Source organism: Tachypleus tridentatus, chromosome 4 (assembly GCF_004210375.1).
Source record: "Tachypleus tridentatus isolate NWPU-2018 chromosome 4, ASM421037v1, whole genome shotgun sequence".
In the NCBI taxonomy this organism is placed as follows: Eukaryota; Metazoa; Arthropoda; class Merostomata; order Xiphosura; family Limulidae; genus Tachypleus; species Tachypleus tridentatus.
In genome coordinates, this window is record NC_134828.1 from 14822553 (window position 1) to 14846438 (window position 23886).

The window sequence follows — 23886 nt, forward strand, 5'->3', positions numbered from 1 at the left end:
TAATTATTATTGGTAATGCTGACAACAATACAGTGATAATAATCTATGGTTTGTAATTATTATTGGTAATGCTGACAACAATACAGTGATAATAATCTATGGTTTGTAATTATTATTGGTAATGCTGACAACAATACAGTGATAATAATCTATGGTTTGTAATTATTATTGGTAATGCTGACAACAATACAGTGATAATAATCTATGGTTTGTAATTATTATTGGTAATGCTGACAACAATACAGTGATAATAATCTATGGTTTGTAATTATTATTGGTAATGCTGACAACAATACAGTGATAATAATCTATGGTTTGTAATTATTATTGGTAATGCTGACAACAATACAGTGATAATAATCTATGGTTTGTAATTATTATTGGTAATGCTGACAACAATACAGTGATAATAATCTATGGTTTGTAATTATTACTGGTAATGCTGACAACAATACAGTGATAATAATCTATGGTTTGTAATTATTATTGGTAATGCTGACAACAATACAGTGATAATAATCTATGGTTTGTAATTATTATTGGTAATGCTGACAACAATACAGTGATAATAATCTATGGTTTGTAATTATTATTGGTAATGCTGACAACAATACAGTGATAATAATCTATGGTTTGTAATTATTATTGGTAATGCTGACAACAATACAGTGATAATAATCTATGGTTTGTAATTATTATTGGTAATGCTGACAACAATACAGTGATAATAATCTATGGTTTGTAATTATTATTGGTAATGCTGACAACAATACAGTGATAATAATCTATGGTTTGTAATTATTATTGGTAATGCTGACAACAATACAGTGATAATAATCTATGGTTTGTAATTATTATTGGTAATGCTGACAACAATACAGTGATAATAATCTATGGTTTGTAATTATTATTGGTAATGCTGACAACAATACAGTGATAATAATCTATGGTTTGTAATTATTACTGGTAATGCTGACAACAATACAGTGATAATAATCTATGGTTTGTAATTATTACTGGTAATGCTCACAACAATACAGTGATAATAATCTATGGTTTGTAATTATTATTGGTAATGCTGACAACAATACAGTGATAATAATCTATGGTTTGTAATTATTACTGGTAATGCTGACAACAATACAGTGATAATAATCTATGGTTTGTAATTATTATTGGTAATGCTGACAACAATACAGTGATAATAATCTATGGTTTGTAATTATTATTGGTAATGCTGACAACAATACAGTGATAATAATCTATGGTTTGTAATTATTATTGGTAATGCTGACAACAATACAGTGATAATAATCTATGGTTTGTAATTATTACTGGTAATGCTGACAACAATACAGTGATAATAATCTATGGTTTGTAATTATTACTGGTAATGCTGACAACAATACAGTGATAATAATCTATGGTTTGTAATTATTATTGGTAATGCTGACAACAATACAGTGATAATAATCTATGGTTTGTAATTATTATTGGTAATGCTGACAACAATACAGTGATAATAATCTATGGTTTGTAATTATTACTGGTAATGCTGACAACAGTACAGTGATAATAATCTATGGTTTGTAATTATTATTGGTAATGCTGACAACAATACAGTGATAATAATCTATGGTTTGTAATTATTATTGGTAATGCTGACAACAATACAGTGATAATAATCTATGGTTTGTAATTATTATTGGTAATGCTGACAACAATACAGTGATAATAATCTATGGTTTGTAATTATTACTGGTAATGCTGACAACAATACAGTGATAATAATCTATGGTTTGTAATTATTATTGGTAATGCTGACAACAATACAGTGATAATAATCTATGGTTTGTAATTATTATTGGTAATGCTGACAACAATACAGTGATAATAATCTATGGTTTGTAATTATTATTGGTAATGCTGACAACAATACAGTGATAATAATCTATGGTTTGTAATTATTATTGGTAATGCTGACAACAATACAGTGATAATAATCTATGGTTTGTAATTATTACTGGTAATGCTGACAACAATACAGTGATAATAATCTATGGTTTGTAATTATTATTGGTAATGCTGACAACAGTACAGTGATAATAATCTATGGTTTGTAATTATTACTGGTAATGCTGACAACAATACAGTGATAATAATCTATGGTTTGTAATTATTATTGGTAATGCTGACAACAATACAGTGATAATAATCTATGGTTTGTAATTATTATTGGTAATGCTCACAACAGTACAGTGATAATAATCTATGGTTTGTAATTATTATTGGTAATGCTGATAACAGTGCAAGGATCATAGTCTAGGGTTTGTAGTTGGTTTTGGTAATACTGATAACAGATAGTAATCATAATTTAGGGTTTATAATTAGTATTGCTGAAGTGTTGAACAAAACATGGAGAGGTTATAATCCAAATAAATACCAAAGAGCTCTGGGACACAACATGCCCATTAATATCCAATGCTTTCCATTACAAAACCTCCAAACATGCTGTTTATATGTACAATTAGAACTGACACTAAACACATTGACTAAAATACTTGTTGGGAAGTAAACTGGAACCTTCCAATTAACTTTTAAGTGATGAGAAAAGAAATATATATACATGACTGGATTATAGTGATATGTAGTTATACACGTTAGAATATGTATGATTACAATATTAACACACAATACAACTGTACGAATGGAAAATGTGAAAGTAAAGCTAGAATATTTTAAACATGCAAATCTTTATCAGAAAACAAAGCTATAATAATTTTTAAATATAACACTTGTATTTTATAAAAACTGAATCATTTCTGGGAATTGTTCTGATGTAAACTAGATGTGACGGCACATTATTCACTCTGAATTTATTCACGTTTTTTGCTTTTTGTTTCACCTCAATCTAACCTGCTGTGTGCATGTGCTAGATGGTGTAATTAGAAAATATGTGCACAGAAATTACAATAACACATTTCTATTTCAAATGTTCATTCAAGCTTCTCTCTGTGCTACCCTGGTCTTAAATATACCTGGTACGAAGAGTTATGAATCAAAATAAATATGTTTTAATCGTGTTACTTCCTTTAAGAGTTTCATATGCAAAAATCTTCAGTTCTTATGGTTTAATTAATATTAATTAATGGAGAAATGAAACTACACAAGTTATAGAATTTGCAATAAAATAGTGACTCTAAGATGTTTGAAAAACTTAAGGACTTAAATATTTTTTTGTTTAATCCCAGACCACTCCAGAGATGTCGCAAATTCTTGAAACCTGACTGAACAGCTACCAAAATTTTTATCTCGTAGCAACAGCAGAAACCAGAAATTGAATCCTTCAAAATGTAGCTCAGGGCCAACATACGAGATAAACTCGTACACAGATTCCGCAGCCAGGCAGTCGGGGTCCGGTGATACGCACCAGAATGGGCCTTAAACTGCATACCACTACGAGTTCACGTGCCAACTTAGTAATTACTACAAGGTATTAACCAATCAGAAAGCAGAATATAAAGAAAACCCAGACGACTTTTTTCCTGAAAAACAAGGTTGGCTCCATTTCTACGAACAACGTCTTAGACGCGTTCGTAGAAAGGTTTAACGTCTGGCTTCGGCCCAAGAACGCATAATGCTTAATCACCCGTTCCCACCACGTTGCCCAACTATAAACTTTTAACCTATGAATAAATAAAGTTTAGGTCAGGTATTTCAAAAGATTAAAACGAAGTCATATCTACATGTCATCACTGTGATGGTAGTTCATGGTAAATATACCCCCATCCGATATTGAAGATAACATTTTATTAGTGATTTTCATGCAGGAAACCTTGTGTAAAATTTAACACCATTTTCAACACAAATGGTTTACCAGCTTTTAAAGTTTCATGCACAGTAAGAAACAACCAGGTCCAAAGTTTTCAATCACATTCTAAAATTGTTCACTAGGTTTTGATTCTCTGGAGTTCATCTCATCTGGACAATGGCAGTATTCACCGAGCATAAATGAATTAAATATTCATTTCACTTAAACTTGTATTTTGACAACTTGCTGTGGGAATCTTGTTTGATGAAGAACTAAAAAAAATATCATACACACATGAAAACACTCCATCATGTTTGTGGTGTTTGTAATAAATGTTTTATTTATAGAAAGTCAGTGTACGTTGCTTGTAAGACTTTAACTTCATACTCACATACAGTTTCGAACCTCACTCAACTGTGAAAATTTTCCTCCCTCAATATTTATAGATTCCAAATAAAAATTATTTATATATACAAACCATTTGATAAACAGAAATAAGTCATTTTGTGTGAAGATCTACACTTCCTTTGGGATTATCAAAAATTAATTTACAGTACTTACACACAATAAATAAAGATGTACATATAAATATCACTGTCCAACATTGTCCAACTTTAACTGTTTGTATATTTTAACACTGTTCAACATTGTAAGTAACTTTAACTGTTTGTATATTTTAACACTGTCCAACATTGTACGTAATTTTAACTGTTTGTATATTTTAACGTGTTTTGTATTCCTATTTTTAGACCATAAAATTTCGTATAAATTTCAAATTTTCTTCAACACCTAATTCTGAAGCATAATTAGTAAATATAATCCAATAAATAAAAATTGTAAGTTCCTTACTAATTTTCATTCACTTCCCATTAACTTGTAAAAACTATATAAGCTGTATGGCATACAGACTAATAAATAATAAACAAGTTGTTTCTACAAGTCAGGTGTTATCCGTACAAACATTTAATTGGGAGAAACTAATATTTTTGATCAACTTGTGTCTATAAAATGTATATCCTTGTGTGTCTGTGTAAAATCACAAATGATGTTGGGTAATATAGCCCAATAATTATCACTTCAAGTACCTCTCAAATAGGTAACATTCCTTTAATGTGTGTAATAACATAACAAGTGGTACTTGTGTAAGTAATACAACAGTAAATTGATGATTTATGAGCATAATGAAAATTATTTTACGTGGAAAACAAATATCTCAACAGAACAGTGGTCAATCTTTTTCATGTAGGTTAACTTGCTTTGAATTATAAATGATTCATATCCATTACCAGTTATGTAGTTTTGGAAGCTACTGAAGATAAATCAACGAGCAATTTCAGCTAACCAAATGGAAAGAGAAAATTTATTTTCAAAGAAACATTAAATAGATGAAAATGAAATACCAAAAGAATACACTGAAGTGTAGGGAAAACAAACTACTGGAATATGTATACAACAGACCTTACAATAATGTTCTTAAAGGTAGGTAGTTTGTGTTTTAGGAGGGGCTATTGCTATTTTCAATGACTTGTTGGAAATTTCATGTCGTTATGTGATAAGACATGTTAATACACTCACAGAATCATGTCACATAAATTTCTATTAGGTTTAATGTCAGTACCTGAAAAGACTTAATTTACTCAAAGTTCTATAACCGTAGGACAAAGCTTACATGACATGTTCAAGACATCTCATGGTGAGGTGTTGTACTTGCAGATGAAATATCTTTTCTAATCAATGGTTAAATTTTGTGATGGACTTCATGTGTATAATCTCAGTACTAACCAAGTTTGAAAACATTTTAAGTTTATTATGTTTGAAATGATTTATTTGTGCAAATTTATATTACAGTTTAAAAAAAAAAAGTTTAAGTACACTATTTCCAGTTGAGTAACTCCTTAAGATGCAAGATTACAAAACTTGAAGACGACCTAACAAAATCAAAATGTTCTCTATTTTAAAAAAAATGTTTTAATACTAACTGTCTTGAGATACAAAGTTACACAAATGACTTGCATTAGCTTTACAAACATAAGAATTCATAAGTTTAGTGTGTTACTACTTACGTATTCCTAATAAAATTGATGGTTTCTGCAGCACTGTTTGATTTCAAAATACTAAAGTAAATGAACGTTTTCAATTAATCCTGACCAACAAGTTAACTCTCACAAGAAAGCTGTATTTCTGTATAAAATGTAAAACCCTTCTGAATAATACAGATGCATTTGCAATATAGACAGTTTCAGGACTCCCACCTACCTCTGGATAAGAGAATTACCTTCTAAAGATGATAGAAAACAATACCAGCAATGACTGTTACCAAAATGTGAGATCTGGGTTTTTGTTTCCTTCCTTTTATTGGCTTACTCCATCTGGTGGTTAATATTCCAGATTAATTCATGCTGTATTCTACAGACTATCAGAGAAATAAACAGACAATGAATCAATGCATGACTAGACATACTTTCACTGTCTGACTGCCTCATTCACAGAGGTCACAAAGATTTAGCAGTCTAGTAAACAACAACTGTAGGAATACTAAGAAATGTGTACCCATAATCTGTCTAGTCACTGTTAAAAAATTTGAGATACAAAACAGTGCTAGTCAACATTACACTTTTATAGCATACCTTACATAAAAACATGTCTGGTAATACCCAACTACTAAAGTCATAAGAGGAGTGAAATACTTAATACAGACTTATTCCTAAGAACTTGTTTACAATATAAACAGTGACCTTTGCTTCAGTTTTAAGTCTTCACAAATTAGTTAACATACAGGTTAAGGTGTCTGGATAAACAAACTGCCAGACAGCAATTATATATTCAAGTATTTGTTAAAATTCATTGTAGCAAAAGAAGGAAGAAAAAAATTACCAGAATGCTGTGCTTGGAAAATCTTTGTATCACATACAAGGTGAGAAAAAAAAAACCTTTGGAAACACACTGTACATATTTAAGTTTAAACTTACTGTAGAAGTCTAAAATATAACAGTGTGTATAAAGATACGAAAATAATATAATTATAATAAAAAACAGTGTGTGTGTGCAATTAACATATTCAAAGCTTTCTAACAGACAGTGCATTCCAATAAAAATTCATATTAAAATGAGAAAAACAACTATTTAACAACATAACTGAAAATTATAACAGACAAAAATAATTAGTAAACCATTAGATTACATTTTCAAAACACAGGTCATTGTCATTTGTAGCTTTTACACCTTACTCAAGGTCAGAGCTTCCATCAAACAAGATTCATACATAGTTTACATACTAAAATCCCATGCTCAAATTTTCATGACACTTAAAGTCCAGTGATGAAGGACTATAGTTGTATTTGTAGACAGAAACTGCTAAGTCTTGCATCTCCTGAAACTTGAGATTTGGAACAGTAAATCAAACAATTGCAATAACCAAGTTATCTCTCTTATTTTTTGAAAATTCAAGAGCTTTTCTAGAGCCATAACTCAAAATCAGCCATTTGCAATGGCATTCTAAAGCACATGAGAACATTGTGTGAATTTAGTACCTTCATAATAATATTAATTTAACAATGTCTGTTGTTTTCTTATTACATTCTTTAACTCAAAGAAACTATAACAAAACATGTTCACAAGATGCATATGGAAACCACAGACCACTTTCAGAAAAACTACATAAAACTCAGAGAACATGTGTTAAATACAGAGAGAACACAAACTGGTTAAATGCACATTAAACTTAACAAACAAAAGTTTAAAATACACAACTACTGGTGATTCTGTATAAAATATTTAAAACCAGTATAATATAACAAAGCTGCACAAAAATTTGTACAAACCACTGAGACGCTCATATTGTTTGGCTTTAAATTAAACTTTTATTATGGATGTATCACCACAGTTCATATTGTGAAATCATTAAAAAAAACTATGGTTTAAGTCATACTAAGCCTTCTTTCAACTGTTTAGACAAGCACTCTTTTAACCTTATAATCTGTAATGTTACAGATCTTGTAGCTTCATGAATGTACAATTGCAAGTTGTTTTAATAACAACTGCATTGTTTTAAACATTTTGTATGTACACGTATATGGCTAATACTGCATATACACAATGAAGGTAAGGAATCTCAGCCATTGAATAGCTATTATATAAATTAAATCTACAGTCAAATATGAAGTTAACTAATTATTAGAGTATCATTGCAATGAAGACTTGTGTTGACCTGGTTAACATTTGTCAGTATTCAAGTTATGACTAAAATTAGTATATTTTTCATCTTTCCAACAGATGGCAGCATTGCATCTCAGTATATTTCCTAACATCAAAATCGGTTACCTTGTTTTGATACTTACTTATTTCAGTTATAAAAAGAAATCAGTATTTGTTTAACCTCTCTAACTGTAAAAGGCAGAAAATACAGTTCACAAAGGTTTAGTAGTCTAGTGAACAACTGCAGAAGTACCAAGAAATGTGTACCCACAATCTGTCTACTCACTATTAAATATTTGCAACACACAAAAAGGGCTAATCAACATTACACTTTTATAGCATACCTTACATAACAACTTATCTGGTAATACCCAACTATTAGTCATAAGATGAGTGAAATACTTTAACACAGACTTGTGCTATTACACCAATTAGAGTATATTTAAATAATACTTTCACTAATACCCATTACCATTACTCTAAAGCAGTAGAAGGTTGAGAATGCTAAATTAAGATGACTACTCGGTGTACAACAGTAGTAACATCACTAGCCGTTAAGAGTGCCTTCAGTGACACAAAGATACCTCTTCTATAAAGTGTCAGGACCTTGGGAGGTTTTAAAAACATGAATTCATGGCCAAGCTGACCCACAAAAGTCACTTAGCTCTGGTATGTACACCTGGGCCCTTGTAACCATGACACTGACAAAATATGAGATTATCAAAACCCATAATCGGGTTAAAAGATATAGAATAGTACTTAAAGGGAAATAATACCAAAGGCCCTGGAACATGTGTCCAAAAATTTCATAATCTAATTAAAAGAAGAAATTAAACTAATATAAGAAAAATAACAACATGAATCAAAAGTTACAAGTGGAATATTCAAAACATTTTTTTCTCAAAATAAAAAAGTAAGAAACTACATTTCAAACAAACTGAAAGTTTAAAATAATAAGCACAAAAATTCAGTATTTTGTGATGAAAAAAAGTCTGAAGGCAAGCAGTGCCAAGGAAAGGATGAACCAATGGTTAATACGTGAATGCTCACAGAGTTTATAAAACATGTAGGATTTGTTACCTTCATGTTGTAGTCCAAGATGATTCAATTACAGATTAGTCCAGTATACACAAATAAATAACAAGGTGGTAATTTCATTCAAGAATTGCTGCAGATGCAAACGTTCTTTTGACAGTGACACAAGATAATAGGAGTCAATTCCAACAGAGATGTGAGTGGCATTATTAGTATTATGGAGGAGTTTTAAGGTTTTTATTCATATTAAATTTGATGACAAATTAATACAAATTAAGATCAGAAAATGTTACAGAAATAAAGTTTTAGTAAACTTAAGTGAATTCATGGGGTAGACTTCAAACAATTAACAGTGAAAAAAATAAATATATACCTTTTAAGTATGTAAGTGGTAATAAAATATCTTTCTCCTCAATAGAAGTAAATTTTTTTATATGTTACCAAAACTATTAGAGATAAATACTTACTATTTGATGCTGTTCATCAGAATATTACTAAATGTAAAAATCTGAAATACATAGTTATTTTATTACGGTCTTCAATTAAGAAAAAGGTCAAAGGTCATTGCAACCTGCAGAAAGTTTCAGTTACCTGCAAGACAGTAAACATAATCCACTTTCTAACAAGTAATAGAATTTAGAGCAACTTTTTCATTATCAAGTTTACTATAAAATTAGATTCAAAGAAACAACAATTGCAAGTAACACAACAGAGGTTCCAAAGATGATGACAAATGTAGTTTTATTTTTTGGCCCAAATAATAGGACTATCTCCTCTAACAGCATTTAAATTTTTCTTAGACATGAAAACATAGCTTTGTTATGAAATACTCAACTTAATATATACCCTAATCTAAAAACAAACTTTTATACACTGCTTTTTTCACTTTAACTGCAATTAAAAGACTGCATCAGCCGGACACGCAAACATTCTACACATGGCAAAGTACAACGTCCATCTAGAGCACAGGATAATTATTACTTACCCTGGTCACAAGTACTTTAAATATTGCACGTAGAAGATACGATACTCAGAGTACATGCTGTTGACTACCACAGCAAACAGAAATATTTTGAATGTTATACGTAAAGGATAAGATGTAACTGATGTTACCCATTAGGGTTACAAATATTTTACATATTACAAGATATGACATCTAGAATATTGCTTAAACAGTGCTACAAATATATACTACACACAGAGGATGAAAACCAGAGAAAAGAATTCTACATACCTAGACAACATATTTTTAATATTACATATCTAAGATATGATGTCCATAGTAATTATGTTAACTGTTGCTTTTTTATATGTTATTAGTCTACGTTCTTTGGTACGTTATTTTATTTAATAAAAATTTCGTGCACTACCACCATTAGTATAAAACAGTACTGTCAAAAGAGTTACGGGTTTTCACAATTTCCTTTCTCCGTTATGGGGGAGGAACCCTTGAGGACACGATCTTTCTAATGAATTCATTTAAAGTGAATTAATGCTAAGCAAGGTCTTACTCTATTTGTATTCCTCACAAGTAATATTTTTGTATTTTCTTTCACACGTGTTGTACGTGTAACACAAAATATCCGTAGCTTCAGTAGTAATATACTTAAGTTTAGAACATTCCCATGAGTGGGCTTTCATTACTGAACAACAGAGAATTATTACTGGTAAATAAATATTAATATTTTCATTACTGTTTTTACTAACTGGTAAATATAAGCTTGGTTGACAATTTATAAAAATATCACCAAGTACTTCCACTTAAAATTAACCTCAAGAATGTAATCTGTACTCCAAAAATAGAGTCATTTCAAAACATCCTCTGCCTGGATAAGTAAACAAAACAAACACATTAAACATCCCTAGTCTTCATCGTCGTCTTTAAAGCAACCTCATCCCACTTTTTTGGGAGCAATATTTTCCTCTTTAGATTTGTTGTAATAAAGAAACAAATGAGACTTCTGAATAAAAAGTTGATTAATTTTTACCCTTTTTCCTTTATTTCTCATAAATTCTGTTCTGGAGAAAACACGAAACAGAATTGTGTTTGACATGGGCCCTTTGAAAACAAGTAACACTCGAGGAAAAGGTGTGTGCATGTTTTCATATGGCACAGCCACGTCAGGCCATCTGCCTAGTCCACCTAGGGGAACAGAACCCCTTATTTTAGCATTATAAATCTGTAAACCTACCACTGTACTAGCAAGGAACTCTCAAGGAAAAGAGGGGTGGAAACTTTTTTCAAATAAATCATTTAAAAAATAAAAAATGGAGGGACCGCCTCCTCAATTTCTCTGAAAATTTCACACACTAAATTTTTTTATTAGTAATTAGATATTCTAATTAATATATTACTTCTTGAAGTTTACCAAATAAATTTTATATGAAAAGAAATACCATATCTAAAAAAAAATGTTCAACCATTTTACATCAAACAAAAATGTTATTAGTTTAGAAAACATGGAACTAGATGATATTGTCACTAAACATAGAAATACTGAGGGTGAAATCATGAAACAAAATTTCTTTCTCCAGGTCACCTTCACTGTCATATATTTGATCAAAATTATTCAAGCATTTTAAATTGTTTTCATAGAAGGAATCTATATTTTAGATATCTACATAAAACTAGTTTTGTAATGAAATTGTTTTTTTTCATTAGGCTGATTTAATAGACATTTAGTGAAAAGTTACTAAATCTCTGTCTTTATAATAAACTACTGATGGTACAAACGTTTTAGAAAATGTAACTTAAGAATAAAAACGTCATAAGATATAAATCACACATTTATGGTTAGTCTGTAGAGATATGGTACACGTTGATTTTGAACCTGAAAATTTAACTTTTTAGCAATACTAAAGTCGAAACTATCAGAGGGTAACTATAACCTTCAACATTATAACCTGCTGAAATATATATTGAACAGTTAGTTCATCACCCATGAAAAATAAACTAGTCGCACTCCATATAAAAAGGCCGGTAATATTTCGCGTTATGCATAAACCTTCGATCTTGGACGCGAGAGGGAAGCACGATCGCTAGACATCGAAGTAAAACGTTCCATCCGAAGTAATTCAAACATTTCATTTTACATTTTATTTCATACCTGAACAGATTTCAGTGTGAAAAAATTAAAATACCTTCCTGCCATTGAAACTTAATTTCTGTACGTAAGAAGATAAAAAAACATTTACAAATTACCTTATACTTTATTTTACTTTTTAGTGTTACATTCTACCTAAACACGATAGGCCTACAGTAGTCAAGAAACTAACGTCACGCCATACTTAGTATAAAATTCACGAATCATGTTGAAAAATAACTCTAAATAATACATGTGAATTATTTTAATCCAAATTTGCCACTTTTTATCAATGCACATCAAAGAAATTTAATTTCTGGCAAATATTCTCACTCAACTCTGAGCATACCATACATACTTTGAGCTTGACCCAAATCATCTCCACTCTCACGATCCGACATGATGATCGTCTTCTACAACTACTTCGTAGTCTCGTTCTCAGACCTGTAAGTGGGTCTTACAGCTTGGCCAATCACATAACGCGGTAACAGAGTCCACATGCGTAATTCCAATGATTTATTATTGATAACACCACTTCCTAGTCAGCATTTCCAAAGGCCTGATTTGAAAATGGAGCTTAAAAACGCACCAAATATTATGCACTTTTTAAACCCTGAAATGTTTAACATGCTTATAAATTGGAGTAATAATACTGTTAGTACAGTCTTAGTTTCAAAAGTCATGAATATCTCACATGATTACTAATTTTTATTTATAGTAATTTTGCCACTTTTTTGCAAAATTACTTTTTCTGTTCTACTTCATTCGTACGTTTGAAATTAAATCAACGCCATCCACCGCCAGCTCTTGAACTTCTGTTACCTCACCGAATAATGAGATTTGGCCTTCCTCTAATTAATACACTTATGACCCCAAAGTGCAGTTTGTAATTTCTTCGTTGCGAAGCATGCTAAAAATAGTCAATCTTCCATGAATAATTTTACCTTACTAAGTGTATTATGTTTTTTAATGCGTCTTACCTATACTAATTTTCTTTTTTTCGCATGCATAAACGAGCCACAAATTGTGGATGGTTCTAGAAATAACATAAAACACACAAAAACCATTTTAATGGCAGAATATTGTCAAACATAAAAGGCTGTGTATAATGTGTTTTTTTTTCTTAAACGTACTATTGTGAACCTGTTGATGTTTTGGATTAGGCACAAAGCTACACAATGGGCTATCTGTGGTCTGCCCACCACGGGTATCGAAACCCGGTTTTTAGCGTTGTAAGTCCACAGACATACCGCTGAGCCACTGGGGAAGTGTGGTGGTTATTGTGAACCCAAGCTTAATTATGCAACGATACTAAATAATAACATTACTACAATAAGTATGTTTTATTTTAATAACAACTTCTGTTATGACTTCTTATTTGCTCCCCAGTGGCTCAGCGGTACGTCTGCGGGCTTACAACGCTAAAAACCGGCTTTCGATATTCGTGGTGGGCAGAGGACAGATAGCCCATTGTGTAGCTTTGTGTTTAATTCAAAACAACAACAACAACTTCTTATTCTCGAACGCGTACAAACTTGCAGTGGTCGATCATTGCGTTTCCATCTCTTCTCGTTTTTTAAGTCGTGTCTGTAATTGCAAACTAATTTGCAATGTATATATATATATATATTTCAATAATTTAAAATTATGTATATAATTTTCAAATTAGGTTTATCATGATACAATTCACATAACAAAATATATGTTCATAGATGCTGTCGTTTCAAATTTAGCATAAGGGTGCACAATGGGCTACCCGTGTTCTACCTATTGTGCAGACATTCCGTTGTGTCAATGGATGAAGCCATGGAAATATATATATATCTAAGGCCACATATTTACGCGTTTATTAGTAACTATATTCGTTTATGGCTTTTTCCAATGGCTCTTGATGATGGTTTAGACAAACACAAATGATACGTTTTCACGCGCGTACGCAATGAGGTTGGAGTTCGAAGAAGTTAGAATAGTCTGAAGGAATATTGCTGCTGTCGGGCTTTTGTAGATCGGATTGTTTACAGTAAGTATTCTTCTCTGCTCTTTTATTACAATACAGTCTGTAATAATTTCACTTTAAAAACTGCCACTATACGGTTTTTATTGCTGAACGCACAATCACGCAGTCTAGATCTAATATATATATATATATATCGACATGTTTAAATATCCCAATTGAAATGTACAACATTCCACACAGTACTAAATATTCAACAGGGAACATTATAAAAAATCTTTCCTTCATATTTGGTACACGTGTAAAGCAAACAGCATCAATTCAGAAAATTGTGGAATTAAAACTCACACAAGTCTCTATCTGTGATATCAGACAGGTTCAAAACTCACACAAGTCTTCTATCTGTGATATCACACAGGTTCAAAACTCACTCACAAGTCTTCTATCTGTGATATCACACAGGTTCAAAACTCACTCACAAGTCTTCTATCTGTGATATCAGACAGGTTCAAAACTCACACAAGTCTTCTATCTGTGATATCAGACAGGTTCAAAACTCACACGAGTCTTCTATCTGTGATATCACACAGGTTCAAAACTCACACAAGTCTTCTATCTGTGATATCAGACAGGTTCAAAACTCACTCACAAGTCTTCTATCTGTGATATGAGACAGGTTCAAAACTCACACAAGTCTTCTATCTGTGATATCACACAGGTTCAAAACTCACATACAAGTCTTCAATCTGTGATATCAGACAGGTTCAAAACTCACACAAGTCTTCTATCTGTGATATCAGACAGGTTCAAAACTCACACAAATCTTCTATCTGTGATATCAGACAGGTTCAAAACTCACACAAGTCTTCTATCTGTGATATCAGACAGGTTCAAAACTCACACAAGAGTCTTCTATCTGTGATATCAGACAAAGCGAAGAAAGATCGACTGCTTTAGCTTTAATACATTATGAAACTGCTATCAACACTGAAACTGCATGGCGCATCATAGCCAGATGGTTAGAGTACTCAATTCACGCTCTGATGGTCACGGGGTCGAATCCCCCGTCACATCAAACATGCTAGCACTTTCAATTATGGAGGCGTTATCATGTAACAGTCAATTTCCCTATTCGTTGGTAAAAGAGTAGTCTAAAAGTTGTTGGTTACGATTAGCTATTTCAGTCCTTGTCTTTCACTGCTAAATTGGGTACGAAGAGTGCAGATGGCCCTCGTGTAGCTTTGCGCGAAAAAAATAACTGTATGAAAGTTATTTACATAAAAGTAATCCCACAAGAATGGGCATGCTATTTTAGCAGTGTATACCCGTACGTGTATGATAGCCAATGACTGAAATAGCTATACAGAGTTGTTAAAATCACTAATATAATTTACCAATTAATCACCACTCTGTATGTAGGTAGTACAGTACTTTATGTTAAGTTCCTCGTGCAGTGTTACAATATAATGATTATTTATTTGTTCATATTGTATTGGTTGTTTGTAGATTTTATCTGACCAGTCATACAATTGTTTAACTGGTTCCACTTTTAATCTAATAGCCCCAATTTATTATACATTTTCTGTGGAGGAAATGCCCTCAGACCCCTGTAGCATCAGCATGTTGACTGTGCTTCACACAATATGTCTTGGTTTTTGATCTCAGAAATTAGACCACCCCCAAAATATTCTGTTTACGAGACTGTTGTCGAAAGTCACAGTTTAAATGCCAAAAGCCGGCGAAATATTAAAAACCAATAGGCCTAAAAATTGTAATTGCTATGAAAAGTTAATTGCTGAAATTGGCTTTACTACGTTTCTTTTAATTAATCTATTGCGTCTTGAAACAAGAAATATGTAAACAATTAGCATTTCATATATATCTGTTGCTTCCTAGGGTATAGCTATGAAATGCTATGTTTAGCCAGCTCTAATTTTGAGCTGCAGTGGACAAATCAAGAAAAATGTGTAAAAAAATTTGAGTTAACCCAGTTTTTAATTACTAATATGTTTATTTGCATACAACTATGTAGATTTATAGTTCTTTATTGTGCTCGAAAATATTTAGGGTTAACAACAATTTGTATATGTAGTTGTGTAGTTGATGGCTCACAAATTATTTTTGTGAGCTACGTGCGTTATGTTCACTGTATAGAACTCCGAATTTTAGCGTTGTACGCCTGTAAATTTACCGTTGACCCACCGAGGGACCAACATCTCCAGAAAAAAAAAAAATACTGAATTCATTTCATATTTTTCTAAGTTATTTGTTATATTCACATATTTTTTTCTCATTAAAAATATTGTAATTAATCACAAAGATACATATTGGGCTATCTGTACTCTGCCCACCACGGGTATTGAAACCCGGTTTCTAATGTTATATGTCCACTGCTGTTCCACTTGGAGTGGGAGGTAAAAATAACTCGTGTTACAGTGTAAAAAAGCTCTAAATAATAACTCAGTAAAGTCACGAGACAAACCGTAACATCAAAATCAAAATTACATGAACCGTCTTCCTATTTAAGTTTGGTTTTGTGGAATTTGTTGTTTAAAACATCGAGTAATGTATTGCACAAAGCGAACCATTGGTGACTCAGTGGTTAGCGTGCCGGACTATGAACCTGCGGATTTCGAGTTCGCATCCCGTTACCACCAAAAACAAATCGCACTTCGCACTTCTGAGGAATGGGTGTGTTATAAGCGTGACGGTCAAATCCCACTATTCGATCTGAGAAGAGTAGCTCAAGAGGTGACGGCGGGTGCTGTTGACTACTTGCCTTACCTCTGGTTTATCAGTTCAAAATTAGGGACGATTACCTCGGAAAGATCTGGCGTAGTTCCGAAACAAACACTAAAACCTGCTTTTGACACCTCATGTGTGAGGACATAATTGCTGTATTCGATATTTAAGAACGTGGTGTAACAACGATTGCTCGGAGGTTCTTTCCTACTAACGTTTAGCAAAACAAAAACTGCCTTACTCTGGAAGGACTGTTAAGACATCTCAAGGTGCTGTGTACATTTTAATAAAATTAAGCGAATGACACGTGTTTGTTACAAAGTAAGCGCAAAGCTACACAATGGGTTATATATCTTCTCCCCACTAGAGGCATGGAAACCGATTTTTAGCGTTATAAGCCCTCTGATTCACCTTATTATATACGATTTTTCCACAGTGAGAAATGAAAATATTATTTGCTTGTATGAAATTTATGAATAAGACGGATATATTGTAACTACTTCTGAACAGAAGCCTAAATTTCCAATATAAAGAGTTGAGTAAGTTATGGCATACTGTTAACAGTTTATTTATTTATTATCACAGCAAATGTAAAGTATATATTGACTAAAGACTTAATAGTTTGAGAGGCCCGGCATGGCCAGGTGGTTGGGGCACTCGTCGAGTAATCTGAGAGTCGCGGGTTCGAATCCCCATTACACCAATTAAGCTCGCCATTTCAACCGTGGGGACGTTATAATGTTACTATCAATCCCACTAGTCGTTGGAAAAAGAATAGCCCAAGAGTTGGTGGTGGGTGGTGATGACTAGTTCTCTTCTCTCTAGTCTTATACTGCTAAATTAGGGACGGCAAGCACAAATAGCTTTTGTGTAGCTTTGCGCAAAATTCAAAACAAAGAAACAATAAAGTTTGAGATAATTTAAGAAAGGTGGCGATGGAAGAATACGCCCTTTTTTAAAATTTTCTAAAACAAACTGGTTTTTATCATTAGGCCTGACCCGGCCAGGTGATTGAGGCGGTTTTATGTTTGCATTAGGCCTGACATGGCCAGGTGAAAGAGGCGGTTTTTATCTTTGCATTAGGCCTGGCATGGCCAGGTGAGTGAGGAACTCGACTCGTAATCCTAGGGTCGCGGGTTCGAATCCCCGTCACACCAAACATGCTCGCCCTATCAGCCGTGGAGGCGTTATAATGTTACGATCACTCCAACTATTCGCTGGTAAAAGAGTAACCCAAGAGTTGACGGTGGGTGGTGATGACTAGCTGCCTTCCATCTAGTCTTACACTGCTAAGTTAAGGACGGCTAGCGCAGATAGCCCTCGTGCAGCTTTGCGCGAAATTCAAAACAATACAAAACCATTTTTGGGAAAATAAAACATTTTACCCCTGAAAGTAAAATCCCTAATTTGAAATAAGATTTATAAATAATCATTTTAACAAATATTGAATGTTGACAACACAATAACAGAATCCGTGAATAATACTATTATTTCATTTATTTATCAACTTAAAATATCAAATTAATATATCCGTATGCTGGCTTTCCGCAAGTCCTGAGTTTCACAAAGTAATATCAAATAGCTACAGACACTAATAAATCAAAGATTGGTATTTGTAGCGGCAATCATAGGGAAAACAAGTAGGAGAGGCTGACACTGTTGGTAATGAACGGCTAGAGTGACTGGATATCCCGGTTTTGCTCGGACAGTCCAGTTTCATAGCATTTCGTCCCAAGAAAAGTTCTCAGAACATACAAGACGTCCCAGTTTTACGACAAATACTTGAAGCTATCCAGTCATACAAGTCACGAATGTTTGTTTTGTTTTTGAATTTCGCGCAAAGCTACACAAGGACTATCTGTGCTAGCCTTCCTTAATTTAGTAGTGTAAGACTAGAGAGAAGGCAGCTAGTCATAACCACCCATCGCCAACTCTTTTACCAACGCATCGTAGGATTGATCGTAACATTATAATGCCCCCAAGGCTAAAAAAGCAACTACGTTGGGTGTGACGGGGTGTCGAACCCGCGACCCCTAGATTACGAGTCGAACGCCTTAACCACCTGGCTATGCTGGGCCTGTCACAAATGCTTGACTTGCTTGTTGCCTTAACACTCCTACGAAAAGACGTTTCTAGTCCTGATTTCTCCAAGCCCGTTCCCCTGGCTGTGGTTTCGCTAGATAGTAGATAGGGACAGTGGGAATCTCGTTAATCCATTCATTAATGGATTTAAATGGCAATTTCATTTAAATACAAAATTATTAGCTTAATATTAATAACCTTTCAAGTTGCTCTGGGGCCTATTAGGCCCCACTTTTCGTAGGAGTGTTAACACGCACTCTCCTGCCGGCAACCGTTGTCGAGAGTTCCGTCTGTGTGTGGTGAAAAACCCACGTCTGAATGTGAAGTTGGTTAAGGCTGTGGCAAGAGTCAAACATGTTTTACACAGCCGTATGGTCAAAACATGTTGTACACAGCTATATGGTCAAAACATGTTTTACACAGCCGTATGGTCAAAACATGTTGTACACATCCGTATGGTCAAAACATGTTTTACACAGCCGTATGGTCAAAACATGTTTTACACAGCCGTATGGTCAAAACATGTTTTACACAGCCGTATGGTCAAAACATGTTTTACACAGCCATATACTGAGTTTTATGAGTATTTAGTGAAAAACAAAACATCTACGTTTCATTCAATCTTAACAAATATATGCTTAAAAAGTTTCAAAGTAACGTTAAGACCTGAAAGCAGATGTTCGAAAAAAGTTATGGTTAAAGTCTAGATATTGTATTCTCAAAACGGCTGGTATGTATATTAAAAGTTTTAATACATACCAGCCGTTTTGAGAATACATTTTTACTGCAGTGGGTTTCTCATCACCACAAAGTCTGGACATTAAGTAGCATATTTTATAATTAAACGGATAAAGTGAACACCGTATTGTTCTTACTCAAAATTCCTTCTCTAATTATCCCCCTGATATTTATATAAAGTGAACACCATATTGTTCTTACTCAAAATTCCTTCTCTAATTATCCCCCTGATATTTATATAAAGCTTGTGTTGTGTAATAACAATAGCAATCCAACATATAATCCATTTGTATATCGTGATTTTGATCTGAAAAACAAAGAAAAACTAACACACACACTTAACAGCATTGAAATTAACACATCACAAGTGTAAAATAAGTGTTCACCCCTTTTTCTAGTTTGTAACAGTCCCGGAGCCGTTACTTACGGGCAATACAGTAATCAGAAAATTATTTTATATATAATTTGACTTTCTTTTGCTCATTTGTTTAATGTCTACCACACAAAAAGGAAAGAAAAAGAGAGATGTAAGTTATTCTAAAAACAATGTTAATCTATTGTGAAACAGTCCGATAAGTTTATTAAACAAAAGTTACTTCAAATCTCTTATAACCATTTTAAAATTAGAGGCAAGGTTTGGGAACCCTTTAACCCTAAGAGCTGTGTATGTATCGTGGGAGTCATCTATGTGCTGGCAACAAGATATTAAGACTGGTGGTGTTTTTATGGAAATAAAATCATTAGAAAATGAACCAAACCTAGGAATTCCGTGAAATATTTTGAAGTTATTTTATTTTGAATGCAAACCTTCTATTAACAGGTGTATATAATATAAGGTTTTGTAGGCTTAACACGAAGACAAAACTGAAATATGTTAGAGGGTCTGTTGGTCGCAATGTTAAGCATTTATCTTAGTAATCTGGTCGCATATCAATTAATTCCAGTGCTAAAGTGTGGCTGTAGCCACATTGACGATTACTTGTTTAATTGGAACATATCTTTCAATTATTGGCTAAATCGTCCACGTAAACAATAGTACGTTTGGTTACAATATTTACTTCAGTCTAGTTCAAGCTATAAATACAAACAAAGTAACTGTACATTATTTAGATGAACATTATATCTATACATTATATAGATGAACTACCACCTTTAAGATCTAATTATTGTCAACTTGACACCCAAAGTTTGTGCTTCATAACTCTCACGTGGTATTAACAAGGTAGAGAGGCCTTTTCTTTTTGTCTGGTAAGATTCATAGTTAACAAAATAAATATTTCGTACCTTTATAAATACTTCATAAAGATTTACCTGTAGATAAACAACAATATTTCATACCTTTATAAACACTTCATAAAATGTTTACCTGTAGATAAAAATATACTTATCACCACTTCATAAAGATTTTAGCCATAAACAATCCATATTTCAGTACATGCTATACACACTTCATAAAATTTACCTGTAGATAACACAACAATATTTCATAAAGATTTAAAGATTTACCTGTAGATAAACAATAATATACAATACATAATCATTCATAAAGATTTACCTGGGAATAAACAACAATATTTCATACCTTTATAAACACTTCATAAAGATTTACCTGTAGATAAACAACAATATTTCGTACCTTTATAAACACTTCATAAAGATTTACCTGTAGATAAACAACAATATTTCGTACCTTTATAAACACTTCATAAAGATTTACCTGTAGATAAACAACAATATTTCATACCTTTATAAACACTTCATAAAGATTTACCTGTAGATAAACAACAATATTTCGATACCTTTATAAACACTTCATAAAGATTTACCTGTAGATAAACAACAATATTTCATACCTTTATAAACACTTCATACAGATTTACCTGTAGATAAACAACAATATTTCATACCTTTATAAACACTTCATAAAGATTTACCTGTAGATAAACAACAATATTTCGTACCTTTATAAACACTTCATAAAGATTTACCTGTAGATAAACAACAATATTTCATACCTTTATAAACACTTCATACAAGATTTACCTGTAGATAAACAACAATATTTCATACCTAGCCTATAAACACTTCATAAAGATTTACCTGTAGATAAACAACATTTCGTACCTTTATAAACACTTCATAAAGATTTACTGCAGTAGATAAACAACAATATTTCATTGCCTTTATAAACACTTCATAGATTTACCTGTAGATAAACAACAATATTTCATACCTTTATAAACACTTCATAAAGATTTACCTGTAGATAAACAACAATATTTCATACCTTTATAAACACTTCATAAAGATTTACCTGTAGATAAACAACAATATTTCATACCTTTATAAACACTTCATAAAGATTTACCTGTAGATAAACAATAATATTTCATACCTTTATAAACACTTCATAAAGATTTACCTGTAGAATAAACAACAATATTTCATCATACCTTTATAAACACTTCATAAAGATTTACCTGTAGATAAACAACAATATTTCATACCTTTATAAACACTTCATAAAGATTTACCTGTAGATAAACAACAATATTTCGTACCTTTATAAACACTTCATAAAGATTTACCTGTAGATAAACAACAATATTTCATACCTTTATAAACACTTCATAAGATTTACCTGTAGATAAACAACAATATTTCATACCTTTATAAACACTTCATAAAGATTTACCTGTAGATAAACAACAATATTTCGTACCTTTATAAACACTTCATAAAGATTTACCTGTAGATAAACAACAATATTTTCATGCAGTACATAAACACTTCATAAAGATTTACCTGTAAATAAACAACAATATTTCATATTTATAAACACTTCATAAAGATTTACCATAATAGATAAACAACAATATTTCATACCTTTATAAACACTTCATAAAGATTTACCTGTAGATAAACAACAATATTTCATACCTTTATAAACACTTCATAAAGATTTACCTGTAGATAAACAATATTTCATACCTTTATAAACACTTCATAAAGATTTACCTGTAGATAAACAACAATATTTCTGTGTACTCTTTTATAAACACTTCATAAAGATTTACCTGTAGATAAACAACAATATTTTCATACCTTTATAAACACTTCATAAAGATTTACCTGTAGATAAACAACAATATTTCATACCTTTATAAACACTTCATAAAGATTTACCTGTAGATAAACAATAATATTTCATACCTTTATAAACACTTCATAAAGATTTACCTGTAGATAAACAAATATTTTCATACCTTTATAAACACTTCATAAAGATTTACCTGTAGATAAACAATCAATATTTCATACCTTTATAAACACTTCATAAAGATTTACCTGTAGATAAACAACAATATTTCGTACCTTTATAAACACTTCATAAAGATTTACCTGTAGATAAACAATATTTCAATACCTTTATAAACACTTCATAAAGATTTACCTGTAGATAAACAACAATATTTCATACCCTTTATAAACACTTCATAAAGATTTACCTGTAGATAAACAAAATAATATTTCGTACCTTTATAAACACTTCATAAAGATTTACCTGTAGATAAACAAATATATTTTCATATACCTTTATAAACACTTCATAAAGATTTACCTGTAGATAAACAAAACAATATTTCATACCTTTATAAACACTTCATAAAGATTTACCTGTAGATAAACAACAATATTTCAGTACCTTTATAAACACTTCATAAAGATTTACCTGTAGATAAACAACAATATTTCATACCTTTATAAACACTTCATAAAGATTTACCTGTAGATAAACAACATTTTCGAGACATTTATAAACACTTCATAAAGATTTACCTGATAGATAAACAATAATATTTCATACCCTTATAAACACTTCATAAAGATTTACCTGTAGATAAACAAACAATATTTCATACCTTTATAAACACTTCATAAAGATTTACCTGTAGATAAACAAACAATATTTCATACCTTTATAAAACACTTCATAAAGATTTACCTGTAGATAAACAACAATATTTCATACCTTTATAAACACTTCATAAAGATTTACCTGTAGATAAACAACAATATTTCATACCTTTATATAAAACACTTCATAAAAGATTTACCTGTAGATAAACAACAATATTTCATACCTTTATAAACACTTCATAAAGATTTACCTGTAATAAATAAACAATAATAATTGATACCTTTATAAACACTTCATAAAGATTTACCTGTAGATAAACAACAAA